The sequence below is a fragment of the Sphaerodactylus townsendi genome, linkage group LG08 (assembly GCF_021028975.2).
Source record: "Sphaerodactylus townsendi isolate TG3544 linkage group LG08, MPM_Stown_v2.3, whole genome shotgun sequence".
NCBI classification, from domain to species: Eukaryota; Metazoa; Chordata; class Lepidosauria; order Squamata; family Sphaerodactylidae; genus Sphaerodactylus; species Sphaerodactylus townsendi.
In genome coordinates, this window is record NC_059432.1 from 62,734,785 (window position 1) to 62,753,028 (window position 18,244).

The 18,244-nt window shown below is 43.6% G+C and overlaps 1 protein-coding gene across 2 annotated transcripts in view; it reads left to right on the forward strand.

Annotated features, from left to right (window-relative positions):
* The first annotated feature begins 1,961 nt into the window (after nt 1-1,961).
* The window catches only part of SEMA4G (semaphorin 4G), a 117,802-nt gene continuing 101,519 nt past the window's right edge, over nt 1,962-18,244 (forward strand). Inside the window, exon 1 of one of the 2 annotated variants that reach the window (XM_048506835.1) lies at nt 1,962-2,092. The gene's annotated coding sequence lies outside the window, so the exon portion shown is untranslated. Of the gene's footprint in view, nt 2,093-2,182; nt 2,264-18,244 lie in introns of those variants that run through there. The other variant, XM_048506836.1, reaches the window with a different exon arrangement.

The window sequence follows — 18,244 nt, forward strand, 5'->3', positions numbered from 1 at the left end:
CCATAGGTTCGCCACCACTGGTCTAGGATAAACCTGGGGCTCTCAACTGAGTCAGCAGGAGTCAGCTGAACTCCCCTGAAAGCGAAGGACACAATGATCTCCACCTTTGCAACCAGCATTACCTCTACCTTTCCAGGAAGCTGCACAGCAGTGTGACACTTAGGTGCCAGCACTGTGTGATTCCTCCGACACAGGAACTCATACAGGTGCTGGAGGAGGTATTCCTGGGGGTCGGGGCTAGCTTTGGTTGACTTTCTAACCCTTTTCAGCCTGGGAGCTCCTCCACTTGCTGGTGCTGACTTATGCTGGCAAAAAGGCTGGTAGGTACAGCCTATGGAGCTGCCTAGAGCAGTTGCACGGGGGTTGAGAGAGCATCCCTGTCACCTTGCTGGCCATGGTGCAGCAAGCCTCTTTGGAGGTGGCACGGCTGCACTGTGGCTGTGCTGTTCCTGGCTGCAGCATGACTCTCCTCAGGACTGCATCATAAGAGTACAGAAGAACAGAGGCGTATCATGAGTGGTACAATAACAATAAGAGAAGTGGTGGAGACTATAAAAAATTAAGCCAGATCAGGTCCCTGGTGCAGGTGGTTTGTCAGGTTTGTAGCACAAGTGTTTGACGGTGAACTTTTACAAAATTGATGGAACTTACGTCTTCAATCACATTTATAAAATGGATTAAAACTTCCATGGCACATAAAACATGTTAAATTAGAGAGGGAGGGGGGAAATCACCACATGGTTTTGGTGGGTGCAAAAGGACAGATGGCGTGTTAGGGTCAGGCACCCAGTAGCATCCCTTCATATTTGGGAATGTGAGGGTTAGCATAGTGTTGAGGAATTACAACCCACGTTGAAAATCTTAGGGAAGGTGGACATATGCACTGCCTGCACATGAGTCTGACCAAAACGCAGCCACAAAATCACACACTTTCTGTGCTATGGGACATCCACACCTGCTCTGTGTCTGATGCTCATTTGAGTTACAATCTCCCATTCCACCCCTAATGAATAAGAACAAGCAGATGGACATGGCCCTCATATACTTGCTTCATCACCATAATATAAAATGCATTAAAATAGGCTAAGTGTGAGAACTAATCCGCTTGAAATGGCTTTTAAATGCGCCACACTAATTAAGCAGATTATTAGATGATGTAAGGATAATTGTTCAGGAGATAATGGTTCTTTGGAAGCCTCTCCCAAGACCACGTTTCCTGGTGTCCAGAGGCCTCTTTCTCTGGGGGTCTTTGTCACAAAGGCTACACATAACTATTCACTCCCCAATCTCCAATGCTTAATTTCTGAAAACGACACTCAGTCCAACCAGCATGTTGTTGAGTAAGCATGGCATAGTGGTTAAGAGTAGGTGGATTCCAATCTGGAGAACTGGGTTTGATTCCCCACTCTTCCACCTGAGTGGCAGAGGCTTGAACCAGATGTGTTCCCGCACTCCTACATTCCTGCTGGCGATCTTGGGCTAGTCACAGTCCTGTCAGAACTCTCCCAGCCCCACCTACCTCACAAGGTGTCTGTTGTGGGGAGAAGAAGGGAAAGGAGCTTGTAAGCCACCTTGAGTCTCCTTACAGGAGAAAAAGGTGGGATATAAATGCAAACTCTTCTTCTTCTTCTTCTTCTTCTTCTTCTTCTTCTTCTTCTTCTTCTTCTTCTTCTTCTTCTTCTTCTTCTTCAATTGTAGGGGTCAGCAGCTGTTCTCTGTGTTACTCAATTATTGTATTGTGCAGTCTGTTTAGAAGCCTCCTTTTTTAAATTAGCCTCTTCTCAGACTGAAACTTGGCACTGATAACAAGTTAGAGGACCAGCGCACCAGAAGCATCTCTGAGGGACACTAGGCGATTTCAGACTCCCTGACTTGCTAGCTGAACGGCCCTTGCTGAGGGATGCCGCTAGATGGCGCCGCAGAGTCCCGCGCGGATCCCTTATTGGCTGCCTGGTTGCGGCTTCACCTTCGCCTTGGCGGTGGCGACTGGCGAGTGATCCTTCGGCTTGGCTCGCCAGCGTCGGAGGCATCTGAGCCGGGAGAAGGCAGACACGGGAAGATCGCACACGGGCAGGCTGGGGCCGGAGCTCAGGTGTGAGGGGCAGGCTGGCTCGTGGGGAGGGAGGAGGCGAGGGGAGAATGAGCGCGCGGGGCTCTTGGGGGTGTGCGCGCGCGAGGGGGCGTCTGATTCTGGAGCGCGATGCGGCGGGCGCCGAAGATGTGACTGTGGGGTGCATGGAGCGGCGGCGATTAGGATCTGGAGGTAAGGGACGGGCGGACGCACTGGAGTGTGGCTTGGGAGCGAGGGGGGGGGGGGGGAGAGCACGTATGGTCATGTGTAGGAACAAGGCTTAGGGTATGGAGCACCCGCCTGGGCTTTGGGGGTTTGGCAGGCAGTTGGAGCATTTTGAGATGTCGGGCTGGAAGTATTCTGGAGGTCAAGCTCTGGGAGGCGTGTGTGGCTAGAATATACACATTAAGGGGGGAGTCTCATCTGGGATGTAAGGCTGTGCCGGACAATGGTGAGGTGAGGGGTAGGGAATTGGGTTGCAGATAGGAGAGGTGACAGTGCCAGCTGAGGTGTTAAGCACTGGGGGCTGCTTGGATATGGTTTAAGCTTTGGGGCCTTTGGCAAGGAAACCTGGTGGGGTGGGTAGGATACAGGGTCATCAGGGCAAGGGAAGTGAGGAAGAGGGACCCCTGAACAGTGTGGAAAATATGAGGTGCTGGCTGGGAGTCCTCAGCTAATCTTCTTGGCCACAGGTACATGGGGTGTGAAGGTGAGCCATAAATGATGAAGAAGTCTGAGGGTAAGAATAATGCAGTCCGAGCTATGTGGGGAAGCTTATGCGGGTTAAGGCAGGCAGCTGAGGGTTGTTTAGGAGAAAGACTGGGGTAGGGCTAAAGGGTCAGGATGTGATACTGGAAACATTCATTCCTTGGACCTTCCTGGTTACAGCATGTATAGGAGTGGACGTCATTTATTTATTTGCATACTTAATTTATACCCTGCCTTTCTTCCCAGTGGGGTCCCAAAGCGACTTACATTGGTCTGCTCTCCTCCATTTTGTCCTCACAATGACCCCATGAGATAGGGGAGATTTGCAAGCCCAAAGTCACCCAGCAAGCTTCCATGGCAAAATGGGGATTCAAGCCCGACTTTCCTAGGTCTGAGGCTGTGAGTTTAACTGGTACAACACACTGGCCGCCTGTGAGAGGATTCTGAGAGATGTGAGGGACACACCTGTTAGGGCTTGGTGCTGTCAAAGATAAGGGCACTCTGGAGTGTCTGTTTTAAAATAGTATTGTGAAACAGAGGACATCCATAACAGTACTTTTTGGTGCTGTTCTCTGCTGGAATCAGCAACCATTATTTTATAGTCATTTGTGGATCACTTTAATAAATCCCCTCTGACAGTCCTGCTGAGTTGTTTAGAATACTGAAGAACTTATGACAAGGAATTATATGCTGATGTCATTGAAGGAATTGTATACTGCTGTAATTGTAGGCGTTAATTATATTACCCACATTTTTTTTTTTGCTAAGGGCTGCTTCACAAGCAACCTTTATGCTACACTGGTGTACATGTGTGAAGATGATGCACCTACTGCTGAACTCCAAATGACTACAAAATGTGTGTGATTGTTGTTCATGACTAAGTACGCATTCCCCCCTTCCTGTGCTGCTGTACAAACTATTAGGGAAAAACCTGTGTGTGAATGGACCCCATGGTTTTCCGCACCTTCGTAGCCTAGACCTGGGCCAGTGGAAATTAGTGAGAAGCCCACCTAGGTTGGACATTTCTCTCCACTGATTGACCTGGCTGTTACCTTAGACCAAGGGGGTCCATACTTTTTTTTTTTTAGGGTGAGGGGAATGAACTGGAATTTCAGACTAATTGTGATCCTTGCAGTGGCCCCAGCAGAAAACTTGCAAGATAAAGAAGTGGTCCAGAAAGAATGGAAAATGAAGATTTTCCCCGGAGGCTGAGAAATAAATTAGTAATGAAGCTAGCATATTAGGGCCAGCTGATTGAAGATCTTTTTATGTTCCATCTCCTCTTTAATAAGTTCTCTAGAATTTATGCTTTCAATTAAAAATGAAACTTTATGCTGGATTTGGACCATATGCATTGCTAAGTATATTCCACATTTGTAAGGCTTGCTGCAGGGGTTTTTCCTTTGTTTGGGTTTTTGTTTTTTTGATGCAGTGGGTCTCTTGTTTCGATTAGGCTGGGGAGGAGCAGAAGCATCCTTTTTGTTGTGGTCCTTGCTTCTACTTGTGAGCCTCCAAACACAAATATATTGCACTATATTCCCCTTCTTCTTTGTACAAATCTATCTGACTTATTTCTTTTGTAACTGAATATGTTCTTGTTGGGGTGTGATTTATTTAGTGATTTTTGGCAGGCTGGCAGTAGTGAAGAGAAGCCAGCAGAAGCACTCAAAATAATTGATGCCCACCTACTTGGGGCTACGGCAGTGAAGAGCTACTCAAATCACAGTGCCTTATTTGTGAGTGTGTCTTAGGAGTCTGGCAAGCGTGGTCTTTGCTGCAGGAGCTGGCATTAAAACAGTCTTTAAAATCCTGCATGAGTGCTGGACTTCATCATTTCCCTGGTGTTCTATGTGCGCTCCTGTGAAGTTATGGTAACATAACTCATCATTGCCTTGTTGGGATAAAAGGTGCTGGTAGTTCTCCTACTCAAATCTGGGTTAGTTAGATCTGATTATGGATTTCTTATGAATAACTGAAAAGAATAAAAGGTTACTGGGGTATTGTGTGGTTTCTGGGCTGTATGGCTGTGTTCGAGTAGCATTTTCTCCTGACGTTTCACCTGCATCTGATGCCAGCCACAGATGCAGGTGAAACGTCAGGAGAAAATACTACTAGAACACAGCCATACAGCCTGGAAAACACACAACACCCCAGTGATTCCAGCTGTGAAGGCCTTCGACAAAACAATGAAAGGTTAGCTTGCTTGGCTTTGTGGGACTTGTTTTACAGTTTGAGCTGCACATCTGTGCATTAAATAATAGTGATGAGAAAAGAACTACATGCATGCTGCATGCTTAAAACTCTCTGTATCCATGTTTTGTAATCCTTGCAACAGCTCTGTAAGGCAGATCAGTGCCCTCCCTGTATTTCAGAAGGGAGAGCGGGGAGTGTCTTGCCTGGTGCTTTTAAAACCGATGGACTCCTGGTCATGTCCCAAAGAGTGATATCATAATGGTTCTCTCTCTCTCTCTCTCTCTCTCTCTCTCTCTCTCTCATTCACTCACATACTGTAATGAATTAATGTCCATAGTTGGCAGAGCTCCTGTACTCACTTTGGGTAGCACGAATATCCCTTGCAAGCCATGTCTGCTTTGATGGGTGGAGGGGAGGGTGCTGGATGGCTTGCAATGACAAGAACCCCTGCAACAGGGGGATGGATACCTGTAAATATCTGGAGGAAGCTTTCCTTACCATCTGGAACATGACATGAAAATTAGAGCATAGAACCAGCATGTCACCTTTTTAATAGGATGCTTTGAGAAGACACTTTCTCAGAGACTGCTAGACCTTCATGTACTTTTAGTTTCTGTGGACCTACAATAAAATTCCCTATTTGTCAAAGTGGAAGGACTCTTTTCTTTAAAGTGACTATTAACTTTGAAATAAGACCAGTACTCCCAAAAGGATTGTTACACCTATTAGAGCTCTATCCAGCCTATATTTGGAGATCTCCAACTAGTGGATAAAAAAACCTTGTCTAGTTACTTAGATCAAATGTTCTGGTTCTTGCCTTCTGATATTTAACCTAATATTTTCTTCCTGTAATTTAAATCCATTAACTCTTCTGGCTACCTCTAATGGCACTGGAGACCAACTAGTTTCCAAATTGCTTCCAGCAGCTATTAGCATCCCCAAAATATGGTATGAGTTCAGTCCTTTTCATCTATCGCTCCTTTCCCCTTTTCTCCTCTTGCCCCACCCTAACAAGCTGAACTCTTTTGATCTTCCCTCATCACTCCTTCTTTTTAATACCTGTCAGAAGCACACTTGGAAGGAAGTGCCACTGACCCCACGTGAGTGTTTCCACACCCTGGCTGAACAATACAGTAAATGGGCAATTGTTATTCATCTGGCAGTGCTTCTAATTTGGATAGATGGTGTTTCCATAGCCAATATTTTGTAACAGGAACAGTACAGTCATCCCCTACTAATCATTCAAGTTCTATGTGAGATGTGGTTGTAGGCTGGTACATTAGTGGGGCCCAACAATACAGATCACCTGCACCACTTTTGATTTTAAAAAAATCCTTTTCAAATTACTTGTTTATCCGTTCTCTCCTCCGCCCCCATGCTACTTCAGCTCTAGAAGTGCAATCCTAAATAGGGTTACATCCTCCTAAGTCCATTAAAGTCAATGGAATGTGAAGAGTATACCTCTGTTTAGGATCGCTCTGCCAGTGTTCGTGTTTTGTTCCTCCCTCCCCCAGCCCATGGCACTGCCAGTATTTCAGGAAAATTTACTTAACATTCAAGGTGAGTTTCATTTTTGCCATCAACTTACTTGGTGATCTTCAGCAAGACATTCACCCTCACCTTCCCCTCTAATTTTCATAATGATTAGGCAGGGGGGTATCCAGTGGTGGGAACCAAAAATTTTAGTAACAGGTTCCCATGGTGGTGGGATTCAAACTGTGGCATAGCGCCAATGGGGATGGGTGGGGCATGACGGGGGCGTGTCCGGGCATTCCGAGGGCGGGGTGTTCCTGGGCGGGGCTGTGGCAAGGACGCAGCCGCTGCGCTGGTCCTTGGGCGGGAAACGAATGCACGCAGGCGCAGGCTGCCACACACGCCGGTGCACCTCCTGCTAGACTGCTTCAAGTTCTGCATGCTACTACTGAGAGGAGGGGCGTAACTAAGGCAAAAATCACGTGGCAAAATCACCAATTAGTAACCCCCTCTCGGCACACACAAATAATTAGTAACCTACTCTCGGGAACCTGTGAGAACCTGCTGGATCCCACCTCTGGGGGTATCTAGGGCAAATGCAGCCCGGTACAAAATCTGAGTTTTCCGCGCCCCCCCCCCCCAATAAGGGCAGTTGCTCTCCCCCACTACGACCAGACAATGTTTCTTTGCACCAGGTCTTGAAGTCAGTGTATGGACCCAGGGAAAGGAGGAGGGGTGGGGTGGGGGGCAATTTTCCACCTCCCCACATGGCTAAATAACCACAGCCCAGGGACATTTGACCCCATATGTGATTAGGATACTAATAATTACCCACTTTACAGGGTTGTTAGAAAATAACAAGGGTTTTTTGTTTGTTTTTTTGTGCTGTCAACTCATACCCCACTTAGGGTGACCCCATGGGGTTTTCAAGGCAAGAGACATTCAGAGGTGGTTTGCCTATCTCTGTGTCACAACCCTGGACTTCCTTGGTGATCTCCTTTCCAAGTACTTGCCAGGGCTGACCTGGTTCGCTTCTGAGATCTGAGGAGATTGGGGTAACCTGAAAGCAGTATATATAAAATCAGGAAGAGGGCAGTATGAGGGATACTGAAACTGAAGGACAGGATGAAGGGCAGGTAGGTCAAACCCTGGCCCGGATAGCCCAGGCAAGTATTCAAATGGGAGACCGCTAAGGGACACCAGGGTTGTAATGTGAAGATAGGCAATGGCAAATCATCTCTGAACATTTCTTGCCTTGAAAACCTTACCTGCGGTCACCATAAGTCAGATGTGACTTGATGGCAAAAAAGTAGGTCGAGCACTTTGAATCTCCTCTAAATGCTTACATAATTCTGTTATTGTGCACATGTTTTAGAATGGCTTGACTGGCTGCTCATTCCCTCACTGTGGAAAGTGAGATTATACACCAGCCCTTTGTGGCTACTTTGTCCCCACCTGTTTCACGTGGAGGGAGAGTTACACTGGTAGCGTTAGTGGAGTTAGGTTTATTTATTTTGCAAAATTACAGAGTTTCAATTGTAAATAATCCTGAAGGCGGCTTCCAGCCACAAAATGGATGGCAGTGAGGAATACAAACTTTAAAAACAAGTATCAGCGTATCTAAATCCAGCTGTCCAAAAAGCTGTAATCTGAAAGAGCAGCCATCAGCAACCTTCAATTCAACTATATCAGCAAGGGCAAGAGTTAAAATTAGAACTGACAGAAAACTCAGAGCCAAGAAAAGTCATCAGTAAAACTAGCAATAATAAAATCAGCAGTCAGCAATAAGGTAAAATTGATCTTGTGGTACAGGAAATCCGAGAGTTTGGGGCTGTGGCTCAAAAGACCCTGTCTTATGTACTACCAAACCTGCATTAGTTAATGCAGGCAGCAGAAGCTAAACAGGGTTTGGTTGTTTAGAAATGTTTGTCATCTGGATCACAGCTGTTCTTTGTTTAAAGCTTTATTGATCCAATTCACATTTGATTCACTGAACTGCTGTGAAATTAATAATATTTTGCAGGTATTACTTAATCATGTACAATTCATACCAAAGTGGTGCACCAGTGGAGAGCATGCTAGTGAGTGGCTGTTCTTTAAAAATGTTAAGTGATCTCAATTCTGGTTGGGCTATGTAAGGCTTCATTAGAGAGCGGTATCCAAGATTCACAGCAAATCCCTGCCGTACATGTCTCACTTGGTCTCTAAGATGCTATTGGACTCAAATCTGTCTAATTTCATTTTTATCCTGCCCTTCTTCTGAGGAGGTCAGAGGAGCAAACATAGTTCTTCCTCATCTAGTTTATCTTCACAACAACCCTGTGAGGTAGGTAAGAATGGGAGAAGGAGAGATTAGCCCAAGGTCATTTAGTGAGCTTCATAGCTAAGTGGGTTATTTAAATCTAGGTCTGCCCAGCCCTTGACCTACACTGTAGCCATTATACCACACTGGATCCCTTTTTAAAAAAATAAAACAAGGCTGAAATATAATTGTAAATCCATCTTCCTGCAGGGTAATCAGTCAGTTCAGAAACCCAGTTCAAATGCACTGAGAACTGAATTTCTATTTGACAAACAGTGGGAGAGGGAAAGCGCTTTAAGAGGCATGTGTGAATTCACTCCTAGGTTCACTCAGGTTTTAAAATAGTACATTTTAAAAGTAATTGTTATGGTTACGTTTTATACCTCATGACTGCTTGACACATAGATGTTCCTGAAGAATAACCCTATCTGTGAAATGGGGTGGAGAGCTGTCCCAAAAGGCTGCCCCTGGTAAAAGTACTTCAATTAGCATCTGACTGCAAGCAAAGCTGGCCATACCACTGAAATAGAGATGAATTGACTGGAGCAGATGTGGATCCTCAGGGATGGTTCTGCATTTTAGAAAAACTAATGTGAAAAGTTGTTTGAAAAAATGAGAGAATGGAAAAGAATGGAAAACAGCTTGAATTTTAAACCATCTTTCAATATTAAACTGAAAGGCACTGATGTTTCTACAGATCCAGAAGGATATTTTGTCTCACTTCTAAACAAGCGAATCTTCCTTCTTATATTTCACCTGTGATTTTGGGTTAGTCACAGTTCTCTTAGAACAGCCCCACCTACCTCACAAGGTGTCTGTTGTGGGACAGTAAAGGGAATGTGATTGTAAGCTACTTTGAGACTCCTTAAAGGTAGAGAAATGTAAGATATAAAAACCAACTCTTCTTCTTTTGAAAATGCAAAATATTTTCAGTTCTCCGTAAATGCTCCTGGATTGACCAAGGATCATATTCAAATGCTTACCAGAATTTTTTTTCTGTGGAGAAGGAACCAGTGGTGGGATTCAGCAGGTTTGCCCCACTTTGGCACAACTGGTTGTTAATATGTGCTTGTAAACAATGAGTTGTTAAATTATTTGAATCCCACCACCAGAACCGGTTGTTAAATTATTTGAATCCTACCACTGGAAGGAATGGTATGTGTTCCAGTACCTCTTTGGAATGATACAGATGGGCTACTGAAGCTGGGCTTTAAGCATCAGGATGCAAAAGTAGCTTTGTTCTTTCTTTGAAATTTTATTCACTGCTTTTGCTTGGGGAAAGAAGGAAAATTAGCTGCTTTTTACAGTGAATGAGCTGCTTTTAACAGTGGCTGCAGATGTGCCTGGCCACAGTATGGCTGCTGTCAAGTCATGTTCTGACTTTGCTTGCTGTGTAAGGATTTTTAAACTTGATACCTCTTCTAAAATGTTACTATGAATGTCAAAGTAATTTTGTTGTTTTGGCAGTTTGTGGGAAGTGCTGCAGCCACACAGCCTTCGACATTTCAAACATCATGGGGCATGTTGTCACAGTGCCAGGAAGGCAGAAGCCCCCTTGCTTTTCCTCAGCAAGCCACCTACATAAGGGTGAATTGGAGTTCCTGAAGCAAGGCAGTCTTGGACAAGGTTCCAATTCTAAAGGTGGCATTCCAAACTTTTCATTTCAAGCAATCATTTACAGCACTTGTTTTAATCTTTCTGGAGTGTGCCTACTGCAACAAACTGAGGCTTGCCTTCAATTAAAAAGGATGCTCTAAGCAGGAAGGGCTGGTCCTTAGCACTGCCAAATGAAAAAGTGTATTTACTTGATTAATCACCTGTCTTTTAAGTAATTAATCAATTAAATAGATTTGCATATTACATAAATGTCTATATGTGTCCCTCTGGAGATGCTGAAGAAAGCATGAGAACTTGCAGTGTAGTTAGTAAAAGCTACCATCTGGGTTAGAAGAAAAGGCCCTCTTTTGTATGTTTTCTTCCCTGTCATCTTTGAGTAATACATCAGAACCCAAATAACCTGAGGAAATAAATGTGTGTTCTTAATTTTCATCCCCACTCATTTAAAATTTTCTGTTCTACTGAACCTACCCCAAGTAATTGACTTAACTTTTTAAAAATAAATTTATACCCTGTTTTTCTCCCCAGAGGCAACACAGTCTTGCATTACAAATCATTCTGGCCACCTCAGTTGTATCTTAAGACCACAATCCTGTGAAGTAGGTTAGAATGAGAGAACATTACTGGTTCAAGTTTAGACAGCAAACTTCCATGGTAGAGCAAGGCTTTGAATCTAAATTTCCCAGATCCTAAGCTGACACTCTAACCACTATAGCATGCTAGATTCCTGAGTTCTACTGATTTACTTAGCTCTACTTAGAATGCATCCACACAGACATTCACAAAGGAAACAGTTAACACACTGAATGGAAAAGTGCACAGTCTTTTCATGTGGAGGGTTCCTGTGATTTGGGTGCTGAGCTGTAGTTTCCGCCCAGCCTTCCTCATTTTACTCTTGTTGTTCTTCCATGTTTCTTTGTCATTTCTCAATGCTTTATCAAATTAGATCGAAACATGGAGAAATGGCACAGAAAACACAGAAATACAACAAAGATGTGAAGAAACTTGGAAAACAACTGTTGCTGGTCAGCACCCAAATGACAGGAAAAAATCCATTAGAAAGACCCGGTTTATATTATGTCATATTATGTTTTTAGCAGCCAAGTGGCAGTGTCTTGTGCTTTTGATTGCCACCTTCTTCACTACTTGGGGCTAATCAGGTGAAATGTTTTGCTATATTCTTAGCCTCTTCTATTGTGTTCAATAACAATCAGGCTGTACAGAATTTCAGTGCCACTGCTTGACTCCAGGCAGGTTCAAGAGATTGCACAACAGCTGATGTGGGTCCAACTAAGTTGCGTGTCACATTTGCTTTCGTGAAACCAACTGCTTCCCTTTTGGCAGATGGTCCAAAGAGCAGGGCTTGTCCAATAGCATGATGCTGTTCGTCACTCAGTGATAAAAGTTCATAATACAAATCTCTTACAGTTCTGTGACAGAATTTGCAATTCCGTGTGGTGGAAGTTAAGCCAGTTTCTCTGAGAACTGTAATCCCTTTACATCATTACATCTGGTTCCCCTTGAATGAGAAATATTGATATGAATACTAGATAGTTTGGTAGGGACTGTCAAGCCCTTGATGCTGGCCCAGAGATCAAGAGTCTATCGAAAATGTAAACACATTAATTCTTATGCTTCCCTCACCCTAAGCAGCTAGGTATATAGGGCTTTAGTCAGAATTTTAAAAGGGACAAATAAATCCAGGATGGGTCCATATTATTGCAGGTCTTCATTAATCATAGTTAACAGATCCCTAAAGAAATTCAGCAGCCCAGGCCAACATAGAAATGGTCTGAGAACACTATTTGGAAGCTATATTAAATTACCACGATTCAGTTTTAAGAGAAGTCTGAGGATTTGCCTGGTTAGGATTCAGTATCATTGGATGAAATTAAATTGTTGATTAACCATCTGAAGCAACTGGGACACACAAATTTGGATCCTCCCAACCTTCTAAAAACTGGTGGTCGCCTGCAATTGCTGCTTTGTTTATAGTGATTGATATAGCAGGGATAATATCTGACCAGTACTGGCAGGCAACAGTAGTGCCCATTTATAAGAAAAGGGCAAGAAACAACCATGCTAATTAGTGCCCTGTCAATCTTCCCTCAGGCTTGGATAAATTATATGCCTCCCATCTATACCTCAGTCTGAATAATTGGATGCAGATGACTCAGATTATGAACCTAGAGCAGGTCAACTTTAGAAAAGAGAGCTCTACATTGCACCATGCATTGGTTTTGTCTGATTTGCTTGAGATATATTTTCCCTTTAAAAAAGGAAAGTTTTATGTGGCATTTATAGATTTACTGGCAGCATTTGACTCAATCTCCAGATCACCTCTATGGAAGAAAGTAGAAACCGCAACTATATCTACAAGGTTATTATTTCTCATTAAGCAATTACACAATCCCTTGTCATTGGATGTATAATTCCCAAGGTTCTCTCTGTCATTAGGTCACAGTCACGGGGGGAGGGGGGGATGCCAGGGCTGGGTTCTTTACCCTCCTCCCCACCCTTTTAATCTTTTCTTATAGTGTTCCTCAGAACATTTATTTCTACTGATCTACATACACTTAAACTGGTTGGTCTCCCATTGTTTTATATTCTGAGGCTGCTGCCTTGCTTTTATTCTCTGTAGTTAATCCTATGAAAAATCAATTACAGTTTTTTTCCTAAGGCCAAATTCATGTGCCCTATGATATGGTTGATTGATATGCATCCTCTTGAACACACAGCTGGTTTACCCCATCCTGATATGGGGGGGGGGTGAGGGGAGGGGAAGAAAGCAAATGACAGGTTATTTTCCTAGTTAGGTTAAAATCTTTCTCTGTTTTTATGTTCTTTCTTTCTGCAGCCTGTATAACTTCTAGAGATGTTCATAGTGGAATGAAGCTTCATATTGTTCAAGGGGTGAAAAGGGGTACTTGATTTCTAACTGTGAGCCTTGGTGTGCTCATATTCCCAAACAACCTTCCAGCATCAAACTGGTGAGAGGGGTGTGTTGAAGGAGATGGTGGAGGCTACCAGAAAAAGAAACTCCCCCAAGCTCTCAAGAGAGTTGGGGAGCAGGGAAGGATGAGTTTCCCTCAAACAAAACAAAACATCTGCTATGTTGGGGTGGAGTTGTGCCTCCATCACCTGCTTGCTGGCTAGTTGCACAAGCAGGTAGAACACCCCACGGGAACGATGCAATACCACTAAGTTGAATGCAGGAACTCATCAATGAACTATTGATTTCTGAAACAACATGGCCATTTTTATTTATGGAATGGAGAGCTGATTTGATATAGTGTTTACTGTATTAGACTAAGACTGGTGAGACCGGCATTGAAATCCCTTCTGTGCTATGAAGCTCACTAGGTGGCCTTGGTCCAATCGCTGTCTCTCAGCCTGATCATGTACCTCACGGGGCTGCTGTTGTGAAGATCAAACAGTTTATGTTGTTTTAGGAGCCATCTAGGTTTTAATGCTGGGTTAATCACTTTAATAACATTTTATGCTTTTATTATGCTTTACTTTGAAAACTGCTTCGATCAGGTTTTCTGGAGAGGCCATGTAGGCATTTTATAAATAATAACTACTTTGAGGAACAGCTGGATAAAAATGTAATAGTAAAATATGCAGCAATTCTTCTTGTTCTGAAGTGGGACCCTCAGACCATCTGGCCCAGGGGTCTGCAACCTGCGGCTCTCCAGATGTTCATGGACTACAAATCCCATCAGCCCCTGCCAACATGCTTTGGGGGAACATCTGGCGAGCCGCAGGTTGCAGACCCCTGATGGCTGGCCCAATGCTATTAGATGCACCTGACTGCAAGTGCTGCAGGTGGATAGAAGTCTTTCTCATCTATACTACCTGATCTTCACATATACAGAGCAGGTGCTCACTCAGAGTTCTGGCTCCTAATAGGAAAAAAAGGTCACCATTGCTTATCCAGTTATACTTCTGGGTGGGGGAGGGACAGACCTGGCTGATTTATTTAACTGGCTCTTTTGATAATTTCCCAAGGCAAGTTAGCTCGTTAGAAACAGAATACAAAGGCAGGCTGATCATTTATCTGGACTGCAGGCTTCATTCAGATCAGTCTTAATTCTCAAGGTAAATGATCTGCCAGCCCTGGCATCAGCTGGCAGTATGGATTACTGGTGGGCCTTTGAACCTCTGTGTTACTTTGTTAGGGTTGGCTACCAAATCCAGCCAGCCTCTTGAGACCCCGGCCTGTTACCAATATTGCAAAAATTGCAAAAATTGTTGTATAACCTGAACGCAACTTGTTTTGTTCCTTTCCATGTTGTTCCTGATCTTTTAGACAGGACTTCTCCAACATGCTTTTTCTCAGAGCTCTTGATGAGCCTCCGCATTTTCAGTCCCCGAAGTTCTCCTATTTTATACTTTTGGGATTCTTGCTGTAGTTTGCAGAATGCTGTATCCATATCACTCCCCCTCCCATACAGCCCTGCTGTTTTTAAGATTGGGGGGGAAAAAATACTGTTTGCGCTCCAATTCTAGATGTGCATGTTCATAAGTTCACAGGCTGCAAATTATGCATGTATCCCAAATCACAGTATGTGTCTTTATCTATTCCAATGACAAAGCTTGGTGCAACACCAGTAATGTCTGTTCTGCAGAACAATGGCTGTAGGGAGCATGTTCCCTTAAAATTCCTTTAACATTTCCAGTTCTGGGTTGACCTGCCTTCTATGGACTGAGTTCTACTGTGCAGTAAGAAAAAACCAAGTCGGTCCGAAGAGGGCAGGTCAGCCCAGTGCTTTTCAGTGATCCATCTTCCAAGCAGCTAAGATTCTCTTATGTGTGTCTTCGTAGCTACAAAGATAGCTCCTCAAAAAAAAAAAAAAAAAAGGAAAACTATATATTGCTGGGATTGGCAAACCCAGCTGAGTACAACTATATACTTTTTTGGCTGAGAGCCTGCAGAGCAAGCATCCTGGGGCAACCTTCAGCAAACAGTGGCAGGGAGAATCCCTTCAGTTGCACACAAAATGTCAGGTTTGAAACTGCGGGTGAAACTGACCAGAGAGCAAAACAGTCGGGCGGAAAAATAAGATGCCTCCTAAGCTCTGCATTCCACACAGCCAGGCAGGAGATGTCTTGCAGGCAGCTTAGGAGAAAAATGTGCACTTTGAAATGTTTTTTGAAAAGACATCTTGAGCAGAAATAAGACATCTTAAGGACATCTTGAGAAAAAGACTGTGTGGAGTGCCTTCCCAGGATTCTCCAATCTCCCCCCACCCCTTTGCATCCTGAGGATATCTTATTTCGGCTGTGTGGAATGGACCAATGAGCACAATCTACTCTACCCTGATAAGTGCTGCTGAGTGCAATATTTGTCAAATGGCTGTGACTCTATGGTGGAGTACTTGCTTTACATGCAGGCAGTTCCAGGGTTGATTCCTGTTATGTCTAGTGAAAGGATTTCAGGCACCAGTATTGGAAAATACCTTTCTCTGTCTGAGATGTTGCAGAGCTGGTGCTAAACAGTACTGAGTGACACAGATCAATGGGCCAGCTTGATATAAAGCAGTTTCATCTATTCAGCGTCTTCCATTAAAATCACTGTAATACTCTTTTCCACTTAAAGATTAAGGTAGAATTGTAAATTCATCTGCAGGATGCTTGACCTTCTTTGTTTTAGATGCTCCACTTGGGTCCTAGTGCCTACTTAGTTCTGTCTCACTCCCTACCCCCCGTTAGAACGCAAAAAAAAATATTAAAAAATCCCTCACCCTAGCGAATTTGTAGGAGGATTAGGCCAGGGAAAAACACACAAAATTACATTTTATTTTTCCCGATTCGTCCTCCTTTTTAGAGCTCTTTCCTTTTTCTAGTGCCTGCTATTTTCTGCCAGCTCCAGGAGCCTTATACCACTATTTGCATAATGTTCCAGGAGTTTCCTCTGCTGGCAATTCATCTGATGGCCATTTCAGTTTAAACAGTAGATGAATAAAATTTGGCGGTTTTTCCGGCAATCCCACACATGTGCCATTTTTTCCTCTCTTTTTGTGTTTTAAATGAGAAATCTTGGAAGCTTCACAGAGTCAATATGAGAATTGCATCTGCTCAGAGGTCTGGTCTACCTCCCGTTAAGAAGCAGCGGATAGACCTGGCCTCTGCAGAGGCTATGTTTACCCATTGCTTCTTAATGGGAGGCTGACTAGCTTTCTGAGAGGCTGAAATTCTCATGCCCATTCCTGCTCCATCAGCCATTTTGTGAAGGAAACTTAAAACTCCATTAAAAAAAGGTAACGTTTGCTGATAGTCATTCGATGTACTTTACGCCACTGAGGTCTTTGTCCTCCCCAGCTTCCACCTTCAAATTTCCAGGAGTATTTCAGCTTGGAGCTGACAACCCAATGCACCTGCCTCCCCCCCCCCGGGGTGGGGGGCAGAGGAATCTGGCAACCCTAATGAAAAAAGGACCAGCAGCTGGACCTAGAAAATATCTTAATTATAGAGGGTACCCTGTGTCCTTCGTGGTTGCATTTATACAGCCGGTTGCTAATAAGCGCTTGCTACATAGGCTAGAGTATATCCGTTAAGTATTCCCCTGGAATTCTGTATATTATTGCAGCATCTGGCAAAGAACCTGGGTTCTTGATAATATTAATATGAATTTGTTCTAGGTAAAAGAATTTCTAGTCCTCATGATTAATGAGACCCCTAGAAAATGTAGACAGTGTCAAAATGCAGCTTCAAAATCAAACTGTGGGTATGACTTTTCTGGTTTGGGATTTGAGGTATTTACTATATTATATCTTTTACCTACGTACTCCCTATGGCTGTCCTCATTTAAATATTTCCACTCACTCATTATCTCAGTCACAATAACCTTGCATGGTTATTGTGACAATAAATGGGATAATCCAGTCTATATTTAAAATAATAACCTCATTGCTGAATTCATAATTGACACCTGAGCTAATGTAGTTCTGATGCGCTGTCACTTGAAATTAAATACCTTTGAAACTGGTGGGCTTACTTGTACTTAAGTGTTTGAATTTGGAATAGCAGTTATATATATAATTCCAGTTTATTAACAGGTGGATAAAAACTATTTGGATGTCAATATGTAATATTCAGGAAAGGCTGTTTGTGGTGAAGGGGTAGAAATCGTCACCGTCCATTCAGGGGACAGGGAAAACTATTGTGCAGTGCAGTGTATTGGGATCTGCTCTCCTGACTGCAGTACTACTTCGGCATACATGTGTTCAGGCCAGGGTTTGTTTGTTTGTTTGTAAACGTAGATTGAATGTCAGTCTGAAAAGTGGCAAAGTGAAACCAGCCTTAATTTATTCTGTTGTTCAGCATGCTTGAGAATGGTACATCAGTTAGTATGCAGTCAACCATTCTAAATCTTATCATCTGAATAGTTAATATTGGTATAAACATGCTCTTTTGTTATGCAAAGTCTCTCTCTCTCTCTCTCTCTCTCTCTCTCTCTCTCTGCTTCTATATAGATTCACATCTGAAGGGACATACTTAATAGCCTTCGGCTAATGGCTACTGCAGAGCACTGAAATCTGGGTTGCCTGTTTATGGGCTGAAGGAAGACAGAGAAGCCCTTTCTACACAGCAAAAATAAAACGTCCTGAGGACATTAAAAATGTGTTGGGAAAGAACTCTGCACAGTTTTTTCCCCAAAAAACATCCTCGGGACATTTTATTTCTGCTCAACCCGGGTTTTAGAGAAAACACTAAACTAGCCATCTTTTCCTCCCAAAACATGGTCAAGACGACTCCTGTTTGCTGTGTGGAGAGCAGGAGATGTTTTATTTTTTCCATCTTCCCCCATCCGAGCTCTTTCATTTTCACTACAGCTTGAGCCAGCCATTTCTCCTTCTTCAGGAGCCTCCATGCAG